Raw genomic sequence first — 23545 nt, 5'->3', positions numbered from 1 at the left:
CCCAAAAGCTTTAGAGAAGAGCAACCCTTTGGACAACTGAGTCCTTCAGAGACAAATAAAAGGTTGGATTTTGGGGAATGGTTCTTCCCCCAGAGGGTGCTGGCACTTCCCAGGCTCCCCAGGAAATGGGCACAGCCCCGAGGCTGCCAGAGCTCCAGGAGAGTTTGGACACCAGGGATGCTCAGGGTGGGATTTGGGGGTGTCTGTGCAGGGCCAGGGGCTGGATGTGGTGATCCCTGTGGATCCAACTCAGGATATTCTGTTTCTGTGATTCTGTATTTGCACCATTGTCCTCCAGCTCCACTGCTCTGGGATCACTTGGGAGCCTGGGCCTGGAGCTCAGCAGCTCAGGCTCTCTGATCCACCAAGACTGGAGGGAGGCACTGTCCCAGAGCTGCCATTTCCTTGGGATTGCTGCAGGATCACATCAGCCTTGGGCCAAAGCTGGTGCAGAGTTTCTGTAGCACTACACCTGATACCATCCTATTCCCTGTGTCATTGTCCCATAAATGATCTCTGCTTATTCAGGGTAAGGACACCACATCAGTGCTCCATCCCTGGAGCACCTTTCCCCAGCCTGCTGTTGGCACAGAAATCTTTTGGGATTTGCCATGAGCTTTAGAACTCAGCCCAGGACACACAGGAAGTGCCTTGGAGTTGATTTAAGGTGTTCCAGGAATCCACTCCAGGAGCCCACCTGGCTCTGCAACAGCTGATTTCCAGAATGGGGGGGGGAAGGTGGAGTTCTTCCATGACAGGTCCTTCTCCAGCCCCCCTTTTGGGGCAGGAGAGATGCCTGAGCTCAGCAGCCTGTCCTGGCTCTGTTCCCATCCTCGGGCAGGGTCAGACTCCTTCAGGTCTTACCTGAGAACCCCCCTGGACATCTCAGAGCAGCATCAGCCTCGCTGTTAGCTGCAGCACCCAAATTCCACTTCCCTGCCCATGAAAATTAGAGCAGAGTCCCTGACAAGCAAGAAACTCTCTCCTAAATAATGGAACACCCTCCTGGAAGCACTTCTCCTCCCAAGCCTTCCTTACAGAGGGAAAGGGCATTTTCTGCCTTATACTGGAGCCCCTCTGCTCTGGAGCCAGGCTGGGAGAGCTGGGGGTGCTCACCTGGAGAGGAGAAGGATCCAGGGAGAGCTCAGAGCCCCTGGCAGGGCGTAAAGGAGAGCTGGAGAGGGACTGGGGACAAGGGATGGAGGGACAGGACACAGGGAATGGCTCCCACTGCCAGAGGGCAGGGCTGGATGGGATATTGGGCAGGAATTGTTCCCTGGCAGGGTGGGCAGGCCCTGGCACAGGGTGCCCAGAGCAGCTGTGGCTGCCCCTGGATCCCTGGCAGTGCCCAAGGCCAGGCTGGACAGGGCTTGGAGCAGCCTGGGACAGGGGGAGGTGTCCCTACCTATGGGAGGGGGTGGAATGAGAGGAGTTTTAAGGTGCCTTCCTATCATGTTTTATCTCCTTTTTTTTCTGCCAGAGTTGGGATTACATGCTCAAGAGATGGAATTTCTTGTTTGGACTTGGTTGTTTATTAATCTTTATTACAGCGAGTTCTACAGCAGTTCTAGCTAACAAGCTAAAAGTGGAGAGGTATCTCTCTAGAAGGCCTTTTAAGGACCAATCTATTCAATTAAGAAAGGACATCTGAATTATTTTTACTTTTAACCCAATAACCAACCACCTGTGACCTGTGGAATTTTCTATCCAATTACATAAAATCACCCAAACCCATGAAGAAAAAGGTGAAGAAGAAACCTCCGTCCTAAAACCTCCCTCTTACTTTCCATATATCACTCTATTCCAAACCCCCAAATTCCAGATTTTCCACCATGTGATATTACACACTTCTATTCCAATTACACACCAGTGATCTCAGCTCTATCACTCAATTTTGGAAGCCTTGTCCATGGCCTCATGTCAAAAGCAGTGCCCTCCTGGGGGTCAGAGTCTGTCAGCACAGAAAGCCCAAAACCCTCAGTTTCAAGGGTTCCAACACCTTCCAACCCAAACCTTTCCATGATTCTGCATAGACCCAAACCACCCATTGCCAGCCCCTGCAGAGGTGGTGCTCAGCATCCTTCTCAGGGGAATAGAAGTACTGATGGATACAGGGATACAGGGATACAGGGATGCTTTTCATTTTTGCAACACCACAAGGGAAAGGTTTCCAAAGTTGAGTTGCAGTTTGGAAATAGCTGAGTCAACAAAACACACCAAAATCTCAGCTTTTCATCCCAGAGCCGTGATGCCACCATGGGCAAGGGGAGGAATAGAGGAGTCCAGGCCTGTTTGAAGTGCAACTCCCAGCTCCCCCTTCATTTTGGAGCCACCAGCAATGTGTCCATGAGCCAGAGATCTCCCATTGCCCCCCTGGAAATCTGAAAGCCATCAGCACGCTCGGGAAAGGGAGGAAAAGAAAAATGTGTTTGCCAGTTGCAGCAGATGTGAGGGCAGTGTCCTGGACAGCTTTTATAATTCTATAAATATCGGGGGCAGGAGGTTGTTATTAACCACCAGTAATTAATACAACATGCACTGTCCAATTAACAGCGTCCTGCCCTCCTGTGCATGTGGGGAATTCCCAGATGTGGCACAAAGGAGGCAGAAATCGGGATCAGGCAGGAGTAGCCCTGAATCCAGTCCCCCTGAGCGTGGAGGATGAGCTGATCAGAAACCAGATGATGGCAAACGCTGCAGACATCAAAGCCTGCAGCAGCACATCCCTGCACATCTTCCAGGCACACACAGGGAGCGCCGGGTGCCAGCATGGAAAGGTGGCAAAGGGAACAAATCCCAGAGCTGCAGCTGCTCCCTGCATGTTAATGAGCACAGAGAGAGCTGCAGGACATCTGCATGTCCAAGGACACTCCCTGGCTCTGAGGAAACCCTGCCCTGCACAGCACAAGGTGTGGAAATGTCCGGTTAACTCCTCTGGGTGCTGCCGGAAAAGCCTGGAGAGCATTTCATTAATGGATGCTCTTGCTGCTCTTCCAGAACTATCTGAGGCTGGATGCTTTCAACAGTGCTCTGGCAAATCGGGACTGATGGATTTCCAAAGCAAGTCAAGGAGATATTTGGGGTGCTGTCTTGGTTTGAAAGACAGGTGTCTGCTAAGAAAGGCAGGAGCCTCTCTTGGAATGGAGAATGTAAACCCCCCCCCTCCAAATTATTATAATTTTGAAATTAAGGGACTCTCAGGCAAAGTTATGGGAATAGGAATAACAGTTCTTTACTAGGAAAAATTAAAATAGAAATACAGGAATAAAAAAATAAAAATAAATAAAAATAAAATAATAATTAAAAAAAACAAAAACAAAAACAAAACAACAAAAACAAACAAACAAACAAAAAAAACAAACCAAAAAAAACAAAACCCAAAACAAACCCAGAACACTGCCAGAGTGAGAATCCAAGGTGCCCCCGTCAGTCAGTCAGGGTTGGTGCAGTCCCATTCCATGGTGGCTGCATCCTCCTGCAGTGACAGATGTGGTTCTGCTGGAGCAGGGCTCCTGCACAAGGTGCAGTTTTCCTCCAAAGCTGCAGGGATGATGTGCAAGGCTCTGGTTTTCCTCTGGGATCCAGTGGGAAAAGGCTGCTCTGCTGTTCCAAATCTCCCCTTTGATCTGGGTAGGAAATGCTCGGCTCCTGCCCTGGCTGGAGCATCTCCCAATGGGATGATGGAATTTGATCAGCCCTGCCCTGGGACTGCATGGCCATGAACAGGAGAGATCTCCTGGAGGGAGGATGGGCTGTGGGCAAGATAAAGAACACTGCCCCAGCTGGGTTAACAGATGGGGATAGAATACACAGCCCTGGGCACATCCTGCTTTGGAACCCAAGACAGATGCAAAGGTGGACAGGTCATGCTGAGCCCCTGTGAGCTGGGTTAGTGCAGGGGGGCAGGGACCTTCTGATGTGTGAAGGGAAGAAGCTCAAATGTGCTGTGGTGGAAAAATGGGAGGGTGTGTGGTACTGAGATGGGAGATCAGGAGCTTTCAGAATCGGCTGTGTGGACCAGGATCAGTTTTAACCATGTTGGGTTTGCCCACAGCAGCAAGGATGGCTCTCAGCCCTGTCTGGTTGTAACTGGGAGCTGTCAGGACCAAAGAAATTATTTTAGGAAAGCTGAAATTTCAGTGAGTCGCGTTGCACTGCAGGGCACCAAGCCCTGGGAGCCCTGGCAGCACTGCCAGAGCCCATGAGGAATTTGCTCCTCTGCTCATTGATGGAAGTCCCTAAGAACATCCCCTGAGGTGACCTGTCACTGGTGACCCTCAGTTTAACTCCTGAGCTGGGTTTGTGAGCCCAAATCCTTCCCCAAGGGACAGCAGGACAGGCTGCAAGGTGGGAGCACTCAGAGCAAGCAAACAGCAAAAACCTGCTCTGGCTGCTGCTTTCCAACCCAATGGGAGCCAATCAATGGGATCCAAACTGACTTTGGGAAGCTCTGCTTAGCTCTGTTCCCTCAATGTCTCTGTCCTGACCCTCCTGGGTGTTCCTGGGTGGAGGGGGACCCCTGAGCAGCAGGAGCACTTGGAAACTTCTCCCCTCATCAGCACTGACGAGCCCAGGGTTTGTAACTCTGGAAAGGCTCTTGTTTGGATTCCCACCAGCAAATTTTGGCCAAGTACTTTGAGATGGCTCCCTGAGGGACACTCATGGTGGGAGGGAGAAGCCAGGCCTGGGTATGTGCCTGGTATTATCCTCTTTAGGCTTGGCCTGAAGTGCAAATGCATCCCTTGAAGCTGGTGGCTTGGAATTGAGTCTTGAGGATGTTGTCCAATCTTCTTTCCTGAGCGACCTCCCCATGCAACGTCACCTTTGCCTTCCCCAGACCCTCATGCTCAGCTCAGGGTGATTTAGCATGAATTAAGAGAAAGGGGGTTGTAGCAAAGGGGTTATAAAGCCCCTCCCTTGGAGGCACAAATCCCATTCACAGCCTGTGGCTGAGCTTGCCACAGCCACGGGATTTTGGCTGCAGGCTCCTGGTGCTGAGGTGTGAGGGAGAATGAGTTGCACTGCGAGTATCAGTGATTTATTTTATTGCCTGTGTGCAAAAGAGTCTTGGCACAGCAAGGGGAGGTCGCTGCCAGCTCCAGGCCAGCCGGGCTATCCCTGGTGGAAAATGAAATGAATGAATGGGAATATTTTTCCATAAGAGCAGAGTGAGGGAAGGAAATGATCCTCCTTGAACATCCATCTCTAATTCCCTGACCTTGGAGCAGTCTGGCAGCAGGGCCCTGGGATGAGAAGAGCTGAAAAAACCCTCACCAAGCTCCATCTGGGCTATCCAGCAGGGAGGACTTGCATCCCCCTCAAAGGGCCATTTCCAAGCCATTCTGTCTTGGTTTGAAAGACAGGTGTCTGCTAAGAAAGGCAGGAACCTCTCTTAAAATGGACAATGTAAACCTCCTCCTCCAAATTATTATAATTTTGAAATTAAGGGACTCTCAGGCAAAGATATGGGAATAGGAATAACAGTTCTTTACTAGGAAAAATTAAAATAGAAATCCAGTATTACAGAGAACAAACCCAGAGCAGTGGCAGAGTGAGAATCCAAGCTGCCCCCGTCAGTCAGTCAGGGTTGGTGCAGTCCCATTCCATGGTGGCTGCATCCTCCTGCAGTGACAGATGTGGTTCTGCTGGAGCAGGGCTCCTGCACAAGGTGCAGTTTTCCTCCAAAGCTCCAGGGATGATGTGGAAGGCTCTGGTTTTCCTCTGGGATCCAGTGGGAAAAGGCTGCTCTGCTGTTCCAAATCTCAGCTTTGATCTGGGTAGGAAATGCTCGGCTCCTGCCCTGGCTGGAGCATCTCCCAATGGGATGATGGAATTTGATCAGCCCTGCCCTGGGACTGCATGGCCATGAACAGGAGAGATCTCCTGGAGGGAGGATGGGCTGTGGGCAAGATAAAGAACACTGCAACAGCTGGGTTAACACATGGGGATAGAATACACAGCCCTGGGCACATCCTGCTTTGGAACCCAAGACTCATTCCCATGTCCTGCACTGAGGTGATTCCTGTGGCACAGCACCAAGGCAGAGCCACCACCTCAACTGCCTGGGCTGGGAGGAGGATGAAGCCCCTGGAATGTTCCATGTGCTGAAGAGTTCCTGGCATCTTTCCTGCCTCTCTGGGCACTCAACTCAACCCAACCCCACTCAACCCAACCCAGCTCAACCCAACTCAGTTCAACTCAACTCAAAGTTTTGGGTCTCCTGAAGGCTTTAACGCTGAACCTAAAACTCATAAAGGCTTCCAATCTCGTAAGATCTGTCAGAAAACACCACCTGGCTCACCCAGGAGTGGCAGATGAGCATGCAAACCCAGGGGAAAATATCCACCAGGAAATATCCATGTGCGAGGAGGGAAATATCCATGGCAGGTCTTTGCCACAAAAATCTGAGGTATCAACCCTGCCTGGGCTGTTCTTCCCATGGGGATCCTCCAATGCCTCAGATGCTTTCAGAAAATCCTGGTTCTTCTCCTCTTGGTTAGATATTCCAGGCTATTACCGTGTCCTCAGGTACTCCCTGCACTGACAAACTGAGGGATGGAGAGGCAAAAGGCTGCTGGAAATTGGGATTAATCCATCTCAGAGAAACAGAAGGGTTTCCAAGGCTTTGGGGTAATTGTGTAGCTTCTTGTTCCTGTTTGCCCAGAGTTTCTGGTGATAAGTCCAGACCTGACATGCTGGGCTGAGAGATAATTAATAGAAAATTAATAGAGAATTAATATTTTCTTTGTTATTCAGCCTCATCTCGTGTCCCTGAGCCCACCAAAGGACCATTTTTGCCCCTGCAAAGCAGAGTGGGGCACTGCTGTGAGCCCTTCCCTGTCTCTCCTCTATCTCAGATGGCATTTCCTCAAGGATAGGGGGACAAATCCTGTGAATTCCATACAGGAGGATCCAGTCCTCAGTGTCAAGAACCAGCACAGAGACAGCTCCAGGATGGCATTCCCAGCTCTCACCAACCTGCTGCTCCCAGCCTGGAGTCCTCCTGTCATCCACTGCACCCCAGGACTCTGACATGGGGCTCTCCAGGGAGAGTTTCCCCTTCTTGTCTCCTGGCAGGGCTGCTCCGTGTCCATGGCCAGAGCTGGGAGCAGCAGAAGAATCCAGGAGCAGGCCTGGGGGGAGGATGGAGCTGGGATGTGCTGGGGTTATCTCTTTAACAGGTTTCTCCTGTCCCTGAACATATGTGCAGGAACACATCCCTGGAAAAATATGTGAGTGGGTGAGCTTGGCCCCGGCTCCCTCGCAGATGGGACATTCCAGAGCCCACATCACAAAGCCATCAGCCGGGCTTTGACAGAGCTGCCAGCACCTCCAGCCTCTATCAGAACCCAAAAATGTCCATATGATCCCTGCTCCCCCCAAAAACTCCTTCTTGCTCTCATTTGCAAGCAGGAAATGTTGGCAAAAGGAGAAAAGTATGGGGGGAAACAAAAGTAGTGGGGGAAAAAAAAGGAATGAGAGGGAAGAACAAAGCTTCCAGAGGGAAATATGGAAGAGGTGAAATATGAGGTGCAATATTGCTGAGCCCAATGCACAGAGCTGGCACCCCAAGGGGCACAGACACCAAAGTTCATCCCCAGGGTGCCCAAACTCAGCTGGTGTGGGTCCATTTTCCAGCAAACCCTGCAGGGTTGTTCCACAGCATTCCCTGGAATGGCAGGAGGGGACCAGGAGATGCTCCCAGGCTGCTCAGTCCTTACAAGTCGTAGCAGCACGTCTCCCACAGAGGGGACTTTTGGCTTTAAGCAGCACCAACCCCACAGTTTCAGGGCTGGTGCTGAGCATGGAGCACTCCCGGGCTGATCCCGTCTCCATCTGCAGAGAAGGGAGGTTTTGCTGAGGCCAGGGTGACGTCCCCCAGCTGGGATGCATTTCAGCAGCTCCAGAGCTTGTTCCAGGCTCAAGAGCTGTTTCCCTGCACACAGCCGAGTGTAATTCCCAGGAAAACCAGCTGAGCCCTTGGCCTGAGCTCAAAACACATTAGGAAATCAAAAGCATTTATTTTATCCAATTTTTCTCCTGAGCTTTGCTCAATACTCCCTGAACAAGGAGCTTTAATAGACTTTGGTTTGTGACTGCAGACACCTTCCATAGCTTGGCTCTTTCATCACGTGGGAACTTGGATATCCATCATCTGGAATCTGCTTAGTGCTGTGCTCTCCTTCCCTGCTCCTGCATTTGCATTTTGTCCACTGGTGCCTAATGAATTTAGAGTGTCAGGGCTTATAAATCATGAAATCCAGCAACTCTTTGCGTCCCATTTTCTACCAAGAATCCCCAAGAGCCACAAAGGCATTTAAAACTTCTCAGGGCTTGTGCTGTAGGGATAATCTCCAATCCGAATGTTTGCTGTGCTCAAGATTGCTAAAATATGGCAGATTTGAAGGAGGTGCAAGAAGGAAATTGTTCACCAGCTCAGATTGAACCTAAAATTTTGAACAAATTTGACAAAAAATGTCCAGACAAACCTTACTCCTTCTTGTGATTGCCCAGAAGAATGTTTGGTGTAGGGTTTTAAAATTTTTTTACTTATATTTTAGTCTTAAAAGCAGCCAGCACAGCAGGGTTTACTCCTCACCCAAAAAACTCCTCTTGAATGTCAAAAGAACCATTTGCTTCTTCCTAAAATAAATAATTTGGCACAAAAATGCCTTTGCTTTGACCTGGCCTGAACTTCCCTTGGCTCCTTGCTGCTGCTTTCACTCCTGTGCCTTGGCCCAAACTCCAGGGATGGCTGCAAACACCTCGGGCTCAGCTGCCTTGGGATCACATCCCTGACATCCAGGCTTGGAATGGGAGCTGGGAGCACCCAGATTTGAAGTGGGTGGAAAATGTTGGCAGTGATCCAAAGGCACCCCGGGGCAGGAGCATTCCAGACATGCTTCCAGGAAGAAAAGCAGCTTGGACAGAGCCACGTTCAGTCCCTCAAAACCTGCTCCTTCCTATTTCCTCAAAATCAATATTCCATTACTTTCCAAGGATAAAGCAGGCTCCCACTGCTCACCAGGATCTGCAGCGAGTAGATGATTTATTATTGGATTTTCCCCACATAAACCTGGATCCCTGAAGTATCAATGATCAACCACACAGGTGACCCAACCGTGCTGGAATTTTTTTTTTCCCATATTTTGAACCACCAAACACTTGGTTGCTTCCCAAAGCCAGCAGTTCTGTTTCAACACCCATAAACCCAAACCCTCAGGCTTGGAATCAGAACTGGGCTCACCCAGATCCTTGAAGCAAACTTTGGGTTGGGGTGGGGTAGTGGGGTTGTTTTTTTTCACCCATTCTTTCTCAAAATCTTTATTCTTTAACAAACTTGTTGCCAGCCAAAAGACAAATTTTCTTTGAATGTCAAAACAGGATGTTTTTGACAATCTCAGGACATTCAAAGAGCATTTTTTTGTTTTCTTTTTGAAACAGGAAACTCGTCTGAGAGCCCTTTCCTGAAAATGGTTTCAGTTGTGACAAAACTGCCGCTTTCTGACACAGCTTGGGGTATTTTTTAATACAAAAAGATGCCACACGTAAAAATGCTTGAAAAACCCATCCAGCTTACTCAGTCCTGAAGGTGGGTGTGGATTTCTCTCCTTAAAAGCTCATTAAAGGGGGATATGTGGAGATCGAGCTGTGGAGAAGCAGATGTTTGTCATGGATTTTTGGAGATCTTTAATCCTGGATTAAAGTGGCTCTATCCATGGCATTGCAATCCAGGTGTCTCTGCTGCATCCCCAGATCCCCATGGCACCTCTTTGGGCACAAGGAGATGGAGGATGCTGGAGAAACATCAGTGAGACAGCGCTGCTGAGATGCTCAGTTCTCAACAAGGAACTGAAACGAGATTTGCAAGTCAAACTCTCTCCCCTTCTTTGCACCAACAGGGAAAAGGGGATCCAGCAGCTCCAGGGGGCTGAAAAGAGGGTGGGGGGCTCATGGTGGGTGACAGGGGAGGAGCTGGTGGGGTCTGGGTGATGGAAAATGCTCTGGAAAATCCTGGGTGTTTCCTGATGTCAGTGTCTGGATCCTGCACAGAACCTCAGAGCTGCTCCTGCCCTTCCCAGGTGTTGAATCTGAGCTGTGGAGGGGATTGCAGCAGGAGGAAACCCAAGACCTCACCTCTGAAAATGGACCTGGATTCCTGGATCTCATCACGAGAACCTGGATGCATTAATGAAGCCACTCCAGGAGCTCTCCCCTTCTCTTAGCCTGGCTTTGACAACCTCTAATACAGGAAAAACAATCTGCTTTACTCTCAGGCACAGATATTCCCAGACTTTTGTTTACTATTTGCTTAGAGATGGAATCAACTCGTCCCAGCCTGGCTTCACCTCTCTGTGGGATCAGCTCATCCCAGCCTGGCTTCATCTCCTTCTGAGATCAATTCATCCCAGCCTGGCTTCACATTATCAGCACTTTGTGGGATCAGCTCATCCCAGCCTGGCTTCACATCATCACCTCCTTGGCTGGGCTCATCTGGTCCTTGGCAAGACAAGCACCCCATGCTCCAAATGGCACAAGAGCAGCTGCTGGGTTGAGATGGCTCCTCCAGAGGCTCCTGAACATGCCCTGGGCATTGCCTGGCAAAGCTCTGCGATGTCTCCATGAGATCCCAGCTCTGTCAAAGCTCAGGGAGCACCCATGAGCCTGGTGGGGCTCACCAGGCCCCCAAAGAGAGTGGGAAGGGTGAATTCACCATTGAGTCCCATCTGGTTTCTGTATTGTTGGGTGGTCTGGAAGTTCTGGGATTAATGGGATCCATCCACTGTTCTTTGCATTCCCCCTCTCTGTTTTGGCCAGGCTTCTGTGGGGACTTGCAGGAGAAGTCAGAATATCAATATCAGAAGGAATGTAAGGAAATATTCATTCCTTCTGTCAAGGAGATCCAGAGAAAGGCAGGAGGAATTTACCAAATGTGAGATGAAGACAGGAAGATGTGTCCTGCTGGTTCCATTTGTATTTCTGTCACCCAGAGCAGGGAGAGGAGGGATTTGGCTCCTCATCATTGTGCTGGATACAAACAAAGAGCAACAGCAGCATGAGGGCTCTGACAGGACAGACCAAAATCTTCTGCTTGAACTGCAAGGACGAGAAGAGCAGCTTTACCAGGATTTCAGCAAAGAAAGAACATTGCAGTGAGAAATGCCTTGGTTTTTTCCTTGTGCAGCCCAGATTAACCAGACTGTGGTGCTGGAACTGATGCTCTCCTCCCTCAGACCATGCAGTGTCCAGTGGACACTGCTGGGATGGATCAGTATTCCAGCACTGCCCATTAGAAATGTCCCACAGGAGAGCAAAGCACCAATAAAATTGTTCCCCAGATGGGATTTTCAGACTCATCTTTCATCTGATTGGATTAACTTGGCTCATTTCCTGCTCTCCCTGTGATGCCACTGATGAGATGTGCAATCCCAGGTTTATGGTGTCCTCACTGGGATCACTCAGTGCCAGGGGGGAGCTTTGCAGGCACAACAACCCCAGCCTGGCTCCGTGGGTTCTGCATCCTCTGAGTCCCCCAAGCTCCATCTCTGCACCTAAGTGTCAGGAGATCACGGAATCCCAGAATTCCAGGATGGTTTGGATTGGAAGGGACCTTAAAGCTGAGCCAGTGCCACTCCTGTCATGGACTGGGACAACTTCCACTATCCCAGGTTGCTCCAGGCCCTGTCTAACCCAGCCTTGGACACTTCCAGGGGCAGCCACAGCTGCTGGGGGAATTCCATCCCAGCCCTTCCCCCCCCCTCACAGGGAAGAATTCCTCCCCAAAATCCCATCTATCCCTGCCCTCTGTCCATGGGCACCCATTCCCTTTCCTGTCCCCACCACTTTATGAGGTGGCCCAAGGAACCACGAGCAGGCTGGGGGCTCCTGAGCCACTCCAGAGCATCCCAGGGCCTTGGAGCTGCAGGTTCTGGGCAGTGCCAGACCTGCTGTGCTTGTTCACAGGAATGTCCTGGAGTGATCCCAGATTTCCTCCTGTTGCCTTTTGGGGGTCCCAGCTTTGCCCTGTTCCCGATGTGAGGGGATGGGAGGCAGGGCTGTGTGCTCTCAGCCCCTTTATCTGCTCTTTAAACAATGCTAAGCCTCCAAAAATAAATCCTCTGGAAGAGTTTGGTTTTGTTCAGCTCCTCGCCTGGCAGTGTTCCTAAAACATCCAGAAGATTTCATGGAGCTCTTTAGGATAATATTTAGGATTTCCATCACTCCTTTCATCCTGAAGTGCTTTTCCAACCTGAGACCACCACTGTAGTCAAACTGTTTATGGAGTAGTGGGGTTCGGGTTTTCCCTAAAAACCAAATCCTACATCATCCTGTGCATCCTCTATCCCTGTGGAATCAGGGAGGACTCAGCACACTGCTCATCCATGAGGGGATTGTTGGGATGATGCCACTGCAAAGAGAGCACTGGGGAGTGGTCCTGCTTTGGGATAAAGTGGTGGTCTTCAAAAAAAACCCAACAAAACAAAAACAATAGGTACAGAATGTAGAGGATACTGAATCTGGCTCTAATCCTCTGCTGGAGCATCTGCTGGACACCCAAAGCAGGACAAGCCCCTTCCAGAGTGGATCCCTACACGTCTGCCTTCAGAACTGCTTTGGATCCAGACAGAGTGATGCTTCCCCGGTTTGGGAACAGCTTTAAGGGTGAAGGAGCCCTCAGTGTGCAGCAGCACTCGATGCAGGGGCAGGCTGAGGGCAGCACCTCACTCACCACCTCCAGAGGACACATTTACCCGGGACTGGGATTTTCTACCTATCTGCCCTTGGCCAGACCCCAAACACTGCAACCCCTCTTCCTGCCCCGCTGTGGGGGAGATGGAGATGCCCACCCCATTCTAACAGGGTCAACTCTCCCTGTTTATTGATAAACCAATATCAAACACCTGGGATAAAACCCAGCCCTGACCCCACAGCTAAACCCAGCACTGGACAAAGCCCAGGGAGAAAATCCCAGGACAGTTTTGGGTCACAGCAGCCACACAAAGAGGGTTCAGTGCCAAAGGCCCTGTTCAGATGTTGTCCTTGGACCTGATCCTTCCAGGCAGGAATTCAACATGTTGTTTTCCTTAAAATTGCCAAAAATATGTGATTGGTCCCCAAGTCCTTATTCTTCTCAGTGTTGGAGCCCAGGAAGATTTTGGGGTGAGAGGTGGGAGAAGATGCTTTTGGCTTCAGCAGACCAGGAGTTTGTGCTGCTATGGAGGATGCTCTGGAGCATCAGTTTCCAGGAAGGCTCCAGAGGAGCATCCATGCAAATTGAGGCAGGATTGCCCGGAAAAACGAAGCAAATTTGGGAAAACTTAGCACGGAACTTCTTGCAGGAGCTCTCCTCCCTCTTCCAGACATTTGGTGTTGCCTGGCCCTGGAAAACGAGAGTGTGGCAGTGGGGTGTGGCTGATATTAAACAGGACAGGAGCTGTGGGTTTGATTGGGAAAATGCAAATGGATCGAAATGGAGATGAGTGTGTGTGGCTGGGGGGAGCAGGAGGTGGGGAGGCCCTGGCACAGGTTTTCCAGGGAAACTATGGCTGCCTCATCCCTGCAAATGTTCAAGGCCAGGTTGGATGGGGCTTGGAACAACCTGGGACAGTAGAAGGTGTCCCTGCCCATGGCAGGGGGTGGAAGGAGAGGAGCTTCAAGGATCCTTTCAATTCAAGCCATTCTGGGATTCCATGGCACTATTCCCACCATTACTGAGACCAGCAACCCCTCTTCTCCCCAGAATCTGCCCCTGCCTCAGCAGGTCAGGTGCTGGAAGAGGGAGCAGGGTCTTGGCAGGGTGGCCAGAGCTAGAAAGATGATGGAAAATGGGATGAGGGAGAAGAATGGAAAGATGGAGAAGGATGGGATGATGGAGAAGGGTGGAGTGATGGAGAAAGGTGGAATGATGGAGAAGGATAGGATGATGAAGGATGGGATGATGAAGGATGGGATGTTGGAGAAGGATGGGATGATGGAGCAGGATGGGATGATGAAGGATGGGATGATGAAGGATGGGATGATGGAGCAGGATGGGATGATGAAGGATGGGATGATGAAGGATGGGATGATGAAGGATGGGATGATGAAGGATGGGATGATGGAGCAGGATGGGATGATGAAGGCTGGGATGATGAAGGCTGGGATGATGAAGGATGGGATGATGGAGAAGGATGGGATGATGAAGGATGGGATGATGGAGGATGGGATGATGGAGGATGGGATGATGAAGGCTGGGATGATGAAGGATGGGATGATGAAGGATGGGATGTTGGAGAAGGATGGGATGATGAAGGCTGGGATGGTGAAGGATGGGATGATGAAGGATGGGATGATGAAGGATGGGATGATGGAGGATGGGATGATGGAGCAGGATGACATCTCCCTGCTAATGAGGCTGGCAGCGGGAATGTGCAGTGCCTGGAGCTGCCTGGGCCGGAGTTAGAGGGGCAGTAATTACCTAATTACTGCCTAATGAAGGACAATTGAAATGGATGCGCCGCGCTTGGAAAAACCCAAGGAGTTTCTAGGGAGACCGAACCATCGAGATCTCAGCTGGAGCGGGGAAAGGGAGGCTGCAGGTCCCTGCCGAGCCAGGCTGGGGAGGACGAGCCCATTCCTGGCTCACGATCCCCAAATCTGACCCATCCCGGAGCCATCCCACGGGATGAGCTCATCCCACAAAGGCAGCGAAAGCGAAGCAGCGGCTCGGCAAAGAGAGAAGACAAATGGCGTTTGCTGCCCCAGCCCCCGGTGATGATTCCTCTCCCCCCGGCACGGGGCGTTTCCAGCCGCCGCTTCCATCACGTCTGGCAGTGCCTGGGCAGAGCTGGAAATGATGTTTAATGTGTCTGCCTGGGAAGGAGGTGATTAATTAGTCTGGGGGCATGGAAGCGCTGGTCGTGTTTGTGGCCATGGAGCTGCTTTCATTCAGGGAGGCGCAGGACAGGCTGTGGACACCCAGGAGTTGGGACAGCTATTTATTTGCTTTATTGAATAAATACATTTAATCCTTAAGCTTTGGCTGACCTCCTGCACGAATGGGTGCCCTGTTGGGAAAAAAAACCATCCCACCCAGAGCAGGGCAGCTGCCGTGGTGGCTGCGGGTGGGAACGCCGTGCCAAGGGGAAGGGCAGGGCCCCGGGCTCTTGGCACAACAAGAAACGCCGCGATGGAGGAAGGCCTGAGGAGATTAATCCTCCCAGCAAAAGCTGGGTTATTTCTGCTGCCGCCAGATAAAAGGCTGGAGGTTTATGTGGAAGTTTATCCAGGCCGGGTGCAGCAGGGAGATGTTTCCTGCAGGCAGGTGAAGCGCTCGGCACGGCGCTGAAGCCCGGGCAGACGGTGTTTGGGTATCCCCATCCCCGCTGCAGCCCCGCGCTCCCCCGGCACGGCTCAGACGGGAGGGGTCGCGCCGGGCCGATAACAGCCCCGGAAAGGCATCGGAGACACCCGGGCAGCCTCTGCCTCTCGTCACAGCTCCCTGCCAAGGAGGCTCCTGCACCTTGTCAGCCTCTGTAATGGGAACCAGCTGCCTGGGGGGGATGGAGCGGCGGGGGAAGGGACCAGCCGTAATTCCTGCTCCTTGTCCAGCCATCATTCCTGCTCCTTGTCCAGCCATCATTCCTGATCCTTGTACAAAGCTCCGGCGGCAGGGAGGGAGGGGGATGGGGATGAGGTTCCCGAAGAACCTGGAAGTGGGGATGTGAGGATGCTGAGGATGCCGGGGTTACTGAGGAGTCTGAGGATGCTGAGGAGTCTGAGGATGCTGATGATGCTGAGGATGCCCAGGGTGCCCAGACCCCCAGACCCCCAGATGCCCAGAGCCAGTCGGGACCTGCTCACCTGTGGGTGCAGCAGACACTTTGCTGAGCTGCTTTTCAAGCTCAGTGGGGTTTCCCATTCCCCAGGGTGGGTGTGATGTTCCTGCCTGCCTTCCCCTGTCCCAGAGGAAAGATTTGTACAGAGGGAATTTCATACCTCAGAGCTGAGTTCAAGGCTAAAGCTTATGCCCAAGAGACAAGGCGAAATTTTATCCCAAAATATCCATTTCACCTCTCAAACTGTGGAAGAGCTCAGATCACTGCTCTGCACAGAGAACAGATCTCCCAGGAGATGAGTGGTGTGGATTGTTCATGGTATGTGACAGCATCCTCCTTCCCTGTGCTCCTGCTCTGCAAAGTCATGAAACACCCCAAAGTCTCCTCTTCCCTTTCAGAATTTTCACCCTCTGCAAGGTGGGGATAGAAGCAGAGTGAGGATTTACACCCGTGGCCAGGCTGGGCTTCTGGGAAGAGCAGCATCTCCAAGGACCTGGCTCCATAATTGGGTTAGCCACGCTCATTTTCAGGAACAGGTTGCTGTTAACAAGTTTTAATTAAAACCATCTTCACGGTGTCAGCAAGTTGAAACCAAGGGCAGTGTTTCATATCCACAGTAATTTTCCCAGCTGGATCACAGGCAGGGTGTCTGCAGCATTCTAATTTTGGGTAAAAAAAGTCAAATTTGTCAACCCAAGTGGCTCAAGCCCTGCTTGGACCCTGCACACAAAGCCCAAGGGCAGCTCGGCCTCTTCCAGCAGCGTGGATACTTCTCCCTCCTCCATCTCCAAAACTTCCTCTAGGCTAATTTTAGCAATCAGTCCCTCCAGAAGTTTTCTCCAGAGCTTAATCCCACTTGTGGAGGGGGGAAGGAAGAGTCTTCCTGCAGTGGAATTACTCTCAGCTCTTTTCTTGCCATGAAATTCAGGTTTTGGCCCTTTGCAACCTCTGGAACAGATTTTCCCCTGCTTTTTCCCAGCCCTGGCTCTGCCCAGAGATTTCACAGCTCGTTGCAGCCACACTTTGAGTCCATCTTGAGTTCTATAAAGGCTCTTCTGTGCTGCCTCCAGCTTTCAGTGCTCGAGGGAGATGGGATCAGGAAGGGACACAGGATCGTGGCTCTTTTGGATGTGCTGCCGCTGGAATGAGGTGGGATCTGGGCCGGGTTTGGGCTCCTGAAATCCCAGGGTGCAGGAGAGGACCCAGGAGTGCAACCCTGGCACAGCTGCCTGCCTTTGGCAGCTCTGCCTGCTGGATCAGATTCCTGGGCTGCTTAGAAAAAAGATTTAATTCACCAAGAGACAAAATTCCACTTGAATCCATTAAGTGGAAAATGAACATTGAATTCCAGGGGCTGTTTGGGTCCATTTTCCTACTCAACCCCCAACACATGAAGAGCTAAAACCTTGCACTTCTCATCAGAGAAGTGCAATATTTTCCCTTTATTCCCTCCCAAACCAGGTCTCCAGCTCAAATCTGTGGCTGCTGTTGGCTTTTTGTCTCCCTCTTGTGCCAGGCCTGGAAAAGATTTCCAGGGAGGGAGGAGGTGAGATGGGTCTCAGCTCCACGCTGAGGATGGGGTGAGCTCAAAGGGTTGTTGGGACATTAGGCAGGAATTAAAGGTGTGCTTCTAATGTGAGATTAAAGGGAATTCCAAAGGCACAAATCCTGCACGGGCACGAGCATCACTCACCACAAAGCCCAAGGACCAGGGCTGGAGAAATCTGGATTTTTTGGGAATCTCAACTCTGCCTTTCTTACCTGGACAAAAAAGGCTTGGTTTGCTGTTAAATGAAGGGAAACTGCCGTTGCAGCGGGAGTTTCGAGCCTGGCTGTCCCAAGGCAGGGTTTTGTCTGCAATCCCAGCGCTGGCAGATGCAGCAGCCACGGGAAGCAGATGCTGGAGGGGCAGGAGAGCAGCGGGGCCGATCCCGGCCGCACCTCGGGGCTCCCGGAGCATCCCGGCACACGGGATCCTAACCCAAAGCAGATGGGAAGGGAGAGAGGCTTTTTCCAGGGACCTGGGGAGATAAAGTGATTAAAACCGATCATGTGCAGAAAGAGAGCAGAGATGCCCCAGGGTCGGGGATAAAATTCGAGATTAAGCCTCCAGCGGGGTGGGGTTTGCTGCATCTCCCTGAGGGGCTGCCCAAAAACGTGTCTGGGAAGCAGAGTTAATCCATCCCCTTCCCAAATCCCATCTCGTGGCAGGTTTTACAGATCCCAGGGCTGCTTTGCCCTCTTCTCCCCATCCCTCACTCGGATCCTGCAGCAAGACATGGACACAGCATCCTCCTCCTGCCTCGGGTTCCACATGGAAAAAATACAAGGAGAAGTCCTGGATCCCTCAGTCAGGGGAAAATTTGGGGATTTCTTTGGTTGGGATGAGAAGCAGTGCTCATGTGATCCCCACACCTCTGTTTGGACCCACCGGAAAGGATTTTGGGGTTGGTTTTGGGACTTCGTTGGGAATGCCAAGTCTCCATCTCTCTGATTCCTACAGACCCCCCCCTTGCCATCCCATAAAGCACAGCAAAATTCCCTCTTTTTCCATCTGAGCTCAGAAAAAGCAGAGGAAATAGGGTGGATGTGGCATTGCAATAGGTGATCCCTGCCCACAGCAAAGATTTCGTGGGCATTTGTGGAAAAAGCTGCTGGGGTTTTTTGGGGGGGGTTGGGGGTTGAAAGGGTGGCAGCACAAAGCCAAATCTGACCTGCAGTGAAAACCCAGGGAAAAAAATACCTTATCCAGAGGTTTTTTTTGCCAACATTCTCCCTGCAGAGTGTCCTGAGCAGAAAAAAAGACCAACCCCAAAGCCCTTTTCTTCTGCCTTTGTGAGACTGGGACTCTGCACTCCCAAATTCCTGCTGTTCCCTTTCCAGCCTGGCCTTGGAGAAGAATAACCCCATTGAATGGGCCAAGTTAATCAGGTGAGCTCCTGACGCACCTCATTTATCTTCCCTGAGCCCGGGAGACCCCAAAAATGGGATTAAGAGCAGTGATAAACAAAAGATCCCAGACGGCCAAGAGATTTGTGGATTTTCCCCTGATCTGAACTCTGGGCCCAACATTTGGTTTTTATTTGGGAATAATAGGAAGTGACAGAATTGGGCTTTTTCTGCCTCACTTTGTGACCAATGAAAATATCCTGGAGGAGGTGGGAGGAAGGTCTGGAAGGGGATGGGCAGTGGGATCCACTGATCTATTTTTGGGAATTTATGGAGGTTTTTCTCCACCTCCCCTCCCCTGGTGCTTCCCTGGATCTCCCTGCCCAGAGGGGGAACAGGAGCTCATTCCTGACTTATGGAGAATGCAGGCCTTGGGATGAAAACACTCCCAAAACATTCCCAGCCTCCAGGGCCACCTCCATCCATCAGCCTGCATCCTGCCCCAAACATCCATCACCCCCAGGAGCCCTCTGTGCATCCCTGTGATGCCTTGCAGACTCACAGCAAATCCCCTTCCTCCCCTGCAATCCCTCAGCCAGCCCTGCTCCCCCTCAGATCCAACAGAAATCCCATTTTCCGTGTAAAAAACTCCTTTCCTTGCAAACATTCCCCCCTCCCAGCTCTGTCTTCACCAGGGAATTTTGGGTGTTATGGAGCTGCTGCTTCCACCAGGCATCAGAGGCTCCATGGATGTGCCAGCACATGGAAATGCATCCCTAGACATGTTTGGGGAATAAATGGAAATCCTTTCCTAGGATTTATAGGAAACAGGGACATGGGGAGTCCAAAGCTTTGGAAATTAAAATTTTCCAGCAGTTTTCTCCTTTCACAGTTACCCTTTCTGCCCTGGATGAATTATGTTCCTACGTTTGGAATTTCCAGAGAGGAGCACAGAAATCCATCACCAGGGTCTGAAAAATCAGCAGTGATCTCTTCAGTTCTGAATTTCAGGGTTTGGGCTTTTTTTTTCTGAAATATTGTAAAGGTTTCATTTAAAAAGAAAAGAAATGCAAAAAGCATCTTTTTATGTACCCTCTTCTAAGAGCTTTGTTCCTTATTCCTGGGGCTCCTAAATCAGGAGCATTGGCAAACTCTGTCTCTAAGGGATGCATCTTTACAGGAAGGTGGTTGGATTGTTTTAATTTAATAGAAAACAATCCTGGAAGGAAAAAATCCAGCACAGAATGGTGGAAATGTCCCCTTTTTTGCTCTTTAAAACAAAAGAGCAGTGAGGGCTGGGCTGTGCAGGTGTTTAAGAGGGAATGCTCTGATCTGGACATAAAATTCCAGGGAAAACTCAGCCACCCACGATTTTAAGGAGTTATCCAAGTGGGAATTTCATTTCTTACAAAACGTGTCTACAGGTTGGTGGAGGTGGACAGGAACAAAAGAGGTGCTTCCCAAAAATCAGTGTTCCACACTGGATTCCAGGTGCACGGGGGTTTAACTTCTTGGGTCACCTGTGAGCCAGGAGAGCCAGAGCTGGCCCCTCCCTAAGGCTCCTCATCTTTTGGGGTTTGGATTTCCCACTTTCAGCATCCCAAATCTTCCCGAAGGAGGGAAGCCAGGCTGGAGGAACAGGAGGAGGGGCCCTGACCCCAATCCCAAAGGAAGAAGAAGCCCTGACCCCAATCCCAAAGGAAGAAGCAGCTCTGTCCCTATTGCCAGTGGATGGTGGCAGCAGAGGGAGTGTGGGAGGAGCAGGATGGGAATCTGGGGGTATCCATGACCCCAAACCCCTGGGGATGGGGGTGGGGGGCACCACTGAAGGTATTTCACCCCCCTGCACATTTGGGGTGTGGAAGGGCTGGATTTGGGAAGCACCTCTTGGTTGGGATTAAAATCTAAGCAAATCCCCTCTGGCTTCGTTCCAGTCAATGCTGGAAGTTGAGATGAGCTATAAAAGCTGAATTTTGGAATTTTCTCCATATTTGTCATCCTGCTGGATGTTGCCACCCATGGCAGGTCCCCTGAGCTCTTCCTGTGTTTCCCACTCCTCCCATTTCTCCCCAAAACCTCAAATCCCGTTAGTACAGATCAACTTTTTTCCTTTTAATTGAGGAGGTTTCCATTCCAAACACTTCACCTTGGGCACCTCAGGGGCTCAGAAAATCCCTGCCCATCCCCACAGGATGCAAAAAGAGAGTCAGGAACTCTGAGATCCTCTCCAAACAGGAGCAGGGAAAAATAGGGTGGGATGAGCTGGACTCGGTGCACATGGAAAGGCTCCAGTTTTACACCAGAGCAGGAAAAGTAGGAAAAGTGCAGAAAAACCATCCAGGGTGTTGTGCTTTCCATGGTTCAGCACCTCCTGTGCAATATTTCAGATGAGGAATCATGTCAGGCAGATGATGGGATCCACACGTGGGGATTTCCTGGGGAAACCGAGGCCTGGAGGGCTTGGCTGGACTGGGAATCTGCACTGGGTGTAAATGGGATGAGAACCTTGGGTCCAGGTTTCCATCCTGGCAGTGAGGGAATACTGCCTGAGCTGTGGGATGTCCCAGGACTTGCTGCAGTCATAACCAGCGGGATCCATGGCATGGGGACGTGTTCCAGCCCTTTCCATCCCTCTCCTTTCCCTCTGGCATCCCCAGGGTTTGCTTTCTCCACCTGGATTCCTCAGGCCTGGAGCAGGGATGCAAACCCAGCACTGAGTTGGGTTTTCCATGTGCAGCATTCCCATAGTTTGGTTGTTTCTTCTCATTTTATCCCTCCTTTATCCTGCAATCCATAGAGAGAGAACAGCAACGTGTTTGGAGATTAAAACTCACCCAAACCAAGCCAAGGGAAACCCTCTGGGAAGCTCCTTTTTGTCACTGATGGTTTGATGTGGCTCAGCACGGAGCCACCCCCCATCACCCTCCCATCCCCGGTGTCCAGGAGCTTCCTCTCTTTTAAAATTCAATAAAAAAGGAAAACTGTGGAAGAATCCCTTTTTTTTTTTTGCAGTGTCCATCCCGGGAAGCAGCTGTGCCGTGTGGGAGCCGGGTCCTGCCTGTCCCGCTGTGTTATTGTGAGTGTCACGTTACAAATCCCCTTTCCATGCCCAGATCCCTGCGGGGAAATAAACGGGGCAAGGTCAGGACCCTGCCAATAAACAGGAGCCCAGCCCTGGTGGGGCCTCCAGCAGTGGCTGCAGTGGGGCTGGAGGGATTTACCAGCCTGCTCCTGCACATCCTGGCTCTGAGGTGCTCATTGTCCATCCCCATCCTGCCAGGACACACAAATCCCTGTGGAAAAGCAGCGCTGGGAGGGGCTGGTGTTGCTCACAACACCCTGCAGGTCCATCCATCATTACAGAGATAAAGGGGAATTGTTGGATTTCCCCCAGAAATTATGGCCAACACCCTTCATTTCCCAGGGAATACTCCTTGGTGAGTATTTGTAGGTACAGACCACACTCAGAGGGGTGAAAATTCCTTCCATCAGAATAAAGCATGGAAGGAAATTAAAGGTTGGAGCTGTGGATCCATTCCTGGCAAAGGGTTTTTGGCATCTGCTGAGGCAAAGGGAATTTTGAGAGCATCCCAGGGGGAGGCAGTAGCAAGGAAAGGGTTAATATGGATATTCCCACAGGAGAAGATGCCATCCCATCCCTTTGGAGTCACAGGAGGGAATTATCAGGAGCAGTGTCACCTTCAAGCTCCTCTTCTCCCCACCTTCCCCTGGATGCCCCTCCCGAGGATTTTTCTCCCTAATTAAGGATGTTCCCTAAGAATTTATGGATTTGTTTTGCTGTGCAGGGTGGGAAAAGGCCAGAGAAGCAAAAATCCCCCCAGAGGGCACCAAAACTCAAGCTCTCCTGTTTCCATGTCCCTTTCCCACAGCTCCCTCCAGCACCTTCTGCCCTTCCATGGTTTGGAATGAGGGCCCTGGGTAAATATTTGCAGCAAAGGGGAGAATAAACAAAAAGGAATTTGTTCACCAGAAGGATAGAAATAAAATAACTGAACACAGATATTAGAAAGAAAATATGGTCAAAGCATTGGGGTATCCATGGGATGAGGAGGGTGAGGCCCTGGAACGGGCTGGAGGGACCCCTGGAAATGTCCCAGGTCAAGCTGGGTGGGGCTGGAACAACCTGGAATTTTGGAATTTTGGAGGATATCCAAATTTTGGATGGATATTTGGTGGAATTTTGCCCTGCCATTGGCAGGGGTGGAACGGGATGAGCTTTGAGGTCCCTTTCCAGTTTCAAGCACTCTGGGATGCCATAATTCCATGATTCCAGGTGATTTCAGAGCTTCACCCTCACTCAGGTGCAGCTCCCACCACGGGAGGGGGGCAGGGGTAGAGGGGAGGGTTCAGTGCCCAGGTCCAGGAGATTTTGGGTGGTGCCCCTGAAACCCCCACACCCAAAGAACCTCTGGGACTGAAATCAGGACCTGCCACGCCTGAGCTCTGCCACCCCAAAGGCACCTGGAGGGGGTTGGTAACAGGGAAAAATGAGAGAAAGAGAGAAAAAGAGGGGAAAAAGGGAAAGGAAAGGTTCAGCAGCATAAAACTGCTCAGGTCAAGGAGCATCTGGAGCTGGTTTTAGGTCCAGATTGGAGCAAACTTCTAACAGACAAAGTCTGGCTAAACCCAGATTTGCATCACTGCAAACTGAAACTGTGCTACATCTTCAGCAGCCAATAAAGGACACAAATTTCAAATCATGTTTAGATCATATTTTGCATCTTCAGGAGTCAATAAAGGACCCACATTTTGTGTTATATCATATCTCATATCTTCAGGAGCCAATAAAAGACACAAATTTCAAATCGTGTTTATAT

The sequence above is a fragment of the Sturnus vulgaris genome, chromosome 23 (genome assembly GCF_052056855.1).
Source record: "Sturnus vulgaris isolate bStuVul1 chromosome 23, bStuVul1.hap1, whole genome shotgun sequence".
Classification (NCBI taxonomy): domain Eukaryota; kingdom Metazoa; phylum Chordata; class Aves; order Passeriformes; family Sturnidae; genus Sturnus; species Sturnus vulgaris.
The sequence above is the reverse complement of the archived record's forward strand: the minus strand, read 5'-3'. Positions refer to the sequence as shown.